The following is a 7,377-nucleotide window of genomic DNA, read 5'->3' as shown; positions in this document are numbered from 1 at the left end:
TCGTTGAGGCCCAGAGGTGCCCTCTAGACTAAGCTCTATCAGAACAGGGATCACATCCATTTGGTTCACCGCTAGGTACACATGCAACACGTAGCACTGGACCTGGTGAATAATAGGCAATCATTAAAAATATCTGTTAGCTGAGTTAAGAAAATTGAAGGTAGATATGTGCCTGGTTAGGTTGGTATTGGGTTGAATGTTACAAAATTACCGTCTATATTAGTCTCAATTCTTCTGTGAAGGACTTACCTTTCCTTCCTATTTTTTCTACCAGGCACAGTGCCCCCTGCCCCCAGTCAAGTCAATTTGCTTGCTAAAGTTTGCCACTTCCCATTTTCATGCCATTGCAAATTTCTTCTTAAAATGTCCACTTCATCCTCAATTCATGTCTTGCTTTCAAAGTCTATGGTAAATATTACCTACTCTCAAGTATTCTTAAATCATTAAACCTACCTTTGTTAATTTTAAACTTTGTGATCTCTTGTGTCACATTCTTAAGATATTTCTTTGCAAAAATACTAAGTTTTTTTTTGTTTTGCTTTGTTTTTAGCAAATGCTCTGTTTATACACCTAATTTTTATTTCTTAAGTTTTATTTATTTATTTTCTGGAATAGGCAATATATTTGCATGGCTCCTATTAAAAAATAAAAATAAAAACATATCCAATAAGAAGAATGTTTCTGTCCCCTTTTGCCATCTAACTCAATTTGTCTCTTCCGAGGTAACCAATATTATCAGTTTCTTATGTATCTTTTTGGTGACATTCTAGGTCTCTGGAGTCAAATATATATACGGGTTACCCTTTTTTTCTTTTTCAATGATGAAAAAGATCAGGAATAAGGCAAGGATGTCAATTCTAATCACTTCTATTCAACATTGTACTGGAAGTTATAGCCATTGCAAGAAGGCAAGAAAAAGAAGTAAAAACACATCCAAATTAGAAAGAAAGAAATCTCGGGGCATCTGGGTGGCTCAGTCGGTTAAGTGACCGACTTCGGCTCAGGTCATGATCTCACAGTTTGTGAGTTTGAGCCCCATGTTGGGCTCTGTGCTGACAGCTCAGAGCCTGGAGCCTGCTTCGGATTCTGTGTCCCCCTCTCCCTCTGCCCACCCCCCCCCACTCATGCTCTGTCTCTCTCTGTCTCAGAAATAAATAGAAACATTTAAAAAAATTTTTTTAAAGAAAGAAAGAAAGAAATCTCTTTGTTTTTATTGACTGATGATATAATATGTATAAAAAATCCCATGTAATCTACAAAGAAGTTATTAGAACTGATAAATGAGTTCAGCAAAGTTGTAGGATGCAAGATCAAGTGGTAGAATTTGTTTCTATATGCTAGCAATAAATATTTACAAATTAAAATTTGAAATATTATTTGCAATAACATCAAAAACATGAAATACTTAGAAAATCATCTGGCGAAAGACCTGTGCACTAAAAACTATAAAACATCACTGAAAGAAATAAAGAAGTCCTAAGTAAATGGAGAGCTATACTGTCTTTATTGGTTTAAAGATTTAATAATTAGGTCTTTTCCCAAATTGATCTATAGATTCAATGCAATACCAATTAGCATTCTGGCAGGGTTTTTAAAAATTATTTTCATAGAAATTAACAAACTAATTCAAAAATTCATATGGAAATGAACCTAAAGTAGCCAAAAAAAATTTTGGAAAAAAACGAAAGTCAAGGACTAGCATTACTTGATGTCAAGACCAACTATAAAACTATAATAATCAGTACAGTGTGCTGTTGGCATCAAGATAGACAAATAAATCAGGGTGCCTGGGTGGCTCAGTTGGTTAAGCGTGGGACTTCGGCTCAAGTCTGATCTCACCATTCGTGAGTTCAGGCACTGCATCCGGCTCTGTGCTGACAGCTCAGAGCCTGGAGCCTGCTCCGGATTCTGTGCCTCCCTCTCTCTCTGCCCCTCTCCTGCTTGCACACACACTCTCTCTCTCAAAAATAAATAAAAATTAAAGACATGTGTTTTAAAAAAAGACAAATCAATAGAATAGTGTTCAGAAATAGAACCACTCATCTGTGGACAAATGATTTTCAACAAAGATGCAAACAAAAGCAATAAAGAAAGGATAGTCTTTTCAACAAATGGGCTGCAGCAAAAAAAAAAAAAAAAAGTTCAATGTTTACCTTGTGTCATATAAAAAACATAACTCGAATGAGCCATGGACCTAAGAGTAAAAAGCTTTCAGAAAAATACATAGGAAAACAATCTTTGTGATCATGAGCTAAGCAAAGAGTTCTTAGAAACAAGACCAAAACACAATCCATAAAGGAAAAGTGGTTAGATTTCATCAATATTTAGAACTTCTCTTGGAAAGACATTAGAGAATGAAAAGGTGAGATCAGGAGGAAGTATTTCCAGGTCATAATAACTTTTTGTTTTTAATGTTTATTTATTTACTTTGAGAGAGAGAGGGAGAGAGAATCCCAAGCAGGCTCTGCTCTGTCAGTACAGAGCCTGATGTAGGGCTTGATCTCAGGAACCATGAGATCATTACCTGAGCTGAAATCAAGAGTTAGGTGCTTAATCGACTGAGCCCCCTTGGATGCCCCCAAATCATATATCTGATAAAGACCCTATATGCAAAATACATAAAGAAGTCTCAAAACTAGATAATATAAAAATCAATAAATACGGACAAAATACTTGAACAGACATGTCACTAAGAAGATACAGAAGTCAAATAAGCACATGAAAAAATGCTCAACATCATTTGTCATTAGGGAAATACAAATTAAAACCACAATGATATATATACATCTATTTGAATGGTTATAATTTTAAAATTTTCCCGTATCAAGTGTTGGCAAGGATGAGGAGGAACTGAAAGCAAGGGATTACAAAGAGGTATAAAGATACTTTTTGGGGTGGGGCACCTGGGTGGCTTAGTTGGTTAAGCATCTGACTTCAGTTCGGTTCATGATCTTGCAGTTTGTGAGTTTGAGCCCTACACTGGGCTCTGTGCTGACAGTTCAGAGCCTGCTTCAGATCCTCTGTCTCCCTCTCTCTGCCCCTCCCCTGCTTATATGTGCTCTCTCTCTCTCCCTCTCTTTCTCTCAAAAATGAATAAACATTTTTAAAAAGGATACTTTTGGGGGTGATGGATATATTCATTATCTTGACTGTGATGATGGCTTCATGGGTCAAACTTGTCAAATTGCGCACTTTAAATATGTGTACTTTACTTTATGTCAACAAAGCTAATTACTTTCTTTTAAAGCAGTAGACACAGTTCTGCTCCCTGGCCTTTTTTTTTAATTGTTAATGTCTTTAAAAAATGTTTTTTAATTAATTAATTTTAAAATTTACATCCAAGTTAGTTAGCATATAGTGCAATAATGATTTCAGGAATGGATACCAGTGATTCATCCCCTATGTATAACACCCAGTGCTCATCCCAACAAGTGTCTTCCTTAATGCTCCTTGCCCATTTAGCCCATCCCCCACCCCCAACCCCTCTAGCAACCTTCAGTTTGTTCTCTGTATTTAAGAGTCTCTTATGTTTCATCCCCCTCCTTGTTTTTATATTATTTTTGCTTCCCTTCCCTTATATTCATCTGTTTTGTGTCTTAAATTCGTCATGAGTGAAGTCATATATTTGTCTTTCTCTAATTTTGCTTAGCATAATATACTCTAGTTCCATCCATGTAGTTGCAAGTGACAAGATTACATTCTTTTTGATTGCCAAGTAATACTCCATTGTATATACATACCATATCTTTTTCTTTTTAATATGAAATTTATTGTCAAATTGTTTTCCATACAACACCCAGTGCTCTCCCCAACAGGTGCCCTCCTCAATGCCCCTCCTCAATGCCACCTTCCCCTCCCTCCCACTCCCCATCAACCCTCAGTTTATTCTCAGTTTTTAAGAGTCTCTTATGGTTTGGCTCCCTCCCTCTCTTTTTTTTTTCCCTTCCCCTTTCCCATAGTCTTGTGTTAAGTTTCTCAGGATCCACATAAGAGTGAAAACATACAGTATCTGTCTTTCTCTGTATGACTTATTTCACTTAGCATAACACCCTCCAGTTCCATCCACATATTATATCTTCTTTATCCATTCATCCGTTGATGGACATTTGGGCTTTTTTTTTTTTTTTTTTACTTCATGTGCCTTATTAATTACTTCTTTTAAATATACAAAGCTCATTCTTTTTTATAGTTACCTAGGATTCTATTATATACATACACTGTAATTGATTTTATGATTCCCCTACTGATCTCAGTTTACAAATGCATTGAAAACCCTTACAAACTCGTTACTTTCACATACAGGCATGTCTATAAGGTATATTCCTAGAAGTAAAACTGCAAGATCAAAAGGAAATACATTGTCAGTTCTGATTGCCATTGCCAAATCAATCAGGCAGTTTTCAGTGCAGGAAACAGACGCCATTCTAGATATTTTAATTAAAAATTTTTTTTAACATTTATTCATTTTTGAGAGACAGAGACAGAGCGTGAGTGGGAGAGGGACAGAGAGAGGGAGATAGAATCCAAAGCAGGCTCCAGGTTCCAAGCTGTCAGCACAGAGCCTGAAGTGGGGCTCAAACCCATGAAATGTGAGATCATGACCTGAACTGAAGTCGGATGCTTCACTGACTGAGCCACTCAGGCACCCCATCATTCTAGATATTTTAAACATGAAGGCACTTGTTATAGGCACCTTGGTACTTAAAAGGTCATTGGGAGGGCTGAAAGATCAGGGTTTAGAAATCTAAGTGGAGCCTCCCAGAATGAATCCCACTGTGATACAGAACTGATTCACTGGAGGCTACTACCTCTGGAGTCATTGTGGAGCCATGCTGGAAGCCAGAGGCTATCACCACCTGCTCTCACTCCTGGGAAACTGGAGAAAGAAGATATACCACAATCCAGGGATTAAAATGTTATTTTAAGAAGCTGCTGCCACCAGGGCACCTGGGTAGCTCAGTCGATTAAACGTCTGACTTCAGCTCAGGTCATGATCTCATGATTTGTGGGTTCGAGCTGTGTGTTGGGCTCTGTGCTGACAACACAAAGCCTGTTCAGGATCCTCTGTCTCCTCCTCTCTCTGCCCCTCCCCCTGCTTGCACACACTCTCTCTCAAAAATAAATAAACATTTAAAACAAAACAAAAAAGGGGCGCCTGGGTGGCTCAGTCGGTTAGGCAACTGACTTTGGCTCAGGTCACGATTTTGCGGTTTGTGGGTTTGAGCCCCGCATCAGGCTCTGCGCTGACAGCTCAGAGCCTGGAGCCTGCTTCGGATTCTATGTTCTTCTCTGTTCCTCCCCTGCTCGTTCTCTGTCTCTCTCTGTCAAAAATGGATAAACGTTAAAAATATTTAAAAAAAAGAAAAGAAAAGAACAGAAGTTGTTCCTGCCACCATCACTACTTCTCCAAATCCAGAAAGTTGGAGAATAGACCTTTGATCACTGCTGCATGGGAACATTTCCCATATTCTTACAACATGCAAGAACTTCAAAAGATCGCCTCTACCTCATTTCTCTTTTCAAGTCATGCGGAGAACACATAATTGGGAAAATCTAATTAGCTTCCAGAACACTAGCAGCACAAAAAAAAATCTGGGAAATTAATTTTTTCCCAACCTTTCTGACTAGGAAATAAAATTGGTCGTTGAAAGAGTAAATCTACAATACATAAGCACACCATTTTTAGAGCTTGTTCTAATTTACACCTCAACCAGCGCAAATACTTGTTCCCCAATTCTTATGAATAATATCTAGGATGTAGCACAGTGTTTTTATAAAATTAAAAAAAAATCTCCTTGATCAAATAGGTTAAAAACTAGTATAACAGTATAGTTTTATTTTGTACTTCTCTTAACAGTGAAGTTGAACTTTTATTTTCAGTCTATGTCATTTGTATCGTTTTCTGTGGAAACTCTGTTTATAGTTTTGGATCTTTTTCCTTTGGGACAATGAATTTTATCTTACTGAATTTTAGGAATTCTTTATATATTAAAATATGCATGATATGATTTGCAATTTTTTCAAATATGTAATTTCTTTTTGCTTATGGTAGTTTTTGTGATGAAGAATTTATTTATATAGTGAGATATGTATATATATCACTACATTATTGTAAATTTGTAGTGCATACCATTTTTATTGCTTCTGGATTTTACATCAAATTTAGAAAACACTTCACCACACTAAAATCTTTTAAGATTCTCCTATGATTTCTTCGTATTTAAGCTTTTCAGTTTTCACATTTAAAACTGGATTTTATTTTGGTTGAGGTATGAATCCAACTTTTATTTTTTCCTGCAAATAGCTACCCAGGTGTCCTAACACCTTTTAATGAATAAGCCATATTTCCTTCACTGAATTGAAATGTCATCTTTAGCTTGTGCTAACTCTCCATATCTGGGTCTATTTTAGACCTATTTGATTCTAATGATCTGTCTAGTTATATGCCAGTACCAAACTTTTAATTACTGGAGTTTCTATTTTTAATATTTTGTAAGACTTGTCTGTGCTCACTGCTTCTCAGAGCTTTTCGGGCTAGTCTTTTTTCATAGGAACTTTGGAATCAGTTGTCTAATTTTAGAAAATCCTGGTATTTTTCAGATTGCATTACATTACAGATTAACTTAAAAAGAACTGGCATGTATATGTTGGTAAGTCTTCCTATCCAAGAATATGATATGCCTCCCCATGTTTTTGTGCTTTCTTTCCAGGAGAAACATAGCTTTCTTTTTGTGGTCTTGCATACTGTTTATTACTAGGGATTTTCTTCTTTGTTCTTACTTTAAAAGGAGCTTTTTCTTCCATTATATCTTATAATTGGCTGTTGTTTATATAAATGAAAGCTTTTAATTTCTGTGACCAATTTTATACCCAGTGACTTTGTTAGTTTTAAGATACTTTCAGTTGATTCTTAAGCTTTGCACTATCTTCTACAGATACTAATTTTACCTCCTCCATATTTAATGTCTCTAAATTCTCTCACATCTATTAGATAATTCTCCCCTAGGATTTTAAGTTCCTTGAAGGCATGAATTATAGTAGTACATTTTATATATCTATCTGAGCATCAGTAAAATGCTGTACATAAAATGTTAGGAAAACAGAAATACCGAGTGCCTGCTAAATTCTGAATCCGCTTATTTATTCATACCTCTTTTGTCAGGTCCTACTTTTCAATGAACCCAAAACTGAAATCCTTTGAAGTGTCACATATATATTTTGCAACAAAGTAGGCCTTTTAGCTACAATTTTTTTCTTGAATTTACATATGAAATTGCAGGCAAAACCTAAAATTTTTAGTTTCAGATTTGCTTAAACATTCTTGGTGAAATTCATACATTGTCTATAGCAGGTTTCCTAAAGCAATGTGTAATTTCA

The sequence above is a fragment of the Leopardus geoffroyi genome, chromosome B4, assembly GCF_018350155.1.
Source record: "Leopardus geoffroyi isolate Oge1 chromosome B4, O.geoffroyi_Oge1_pat1.0, whole genome shotgun sequence".
Lineage (NCBI taxonomy): Eukaryota > Metazoa > Chordata > Mammalia > Carnivora > Felidae > Leopardus > Leopardus geoffroyi.
The sequence above is the reverse complement of the archived record's forward strand: the minus strand, read 5'-3'. Positions refer to the sequence as shown.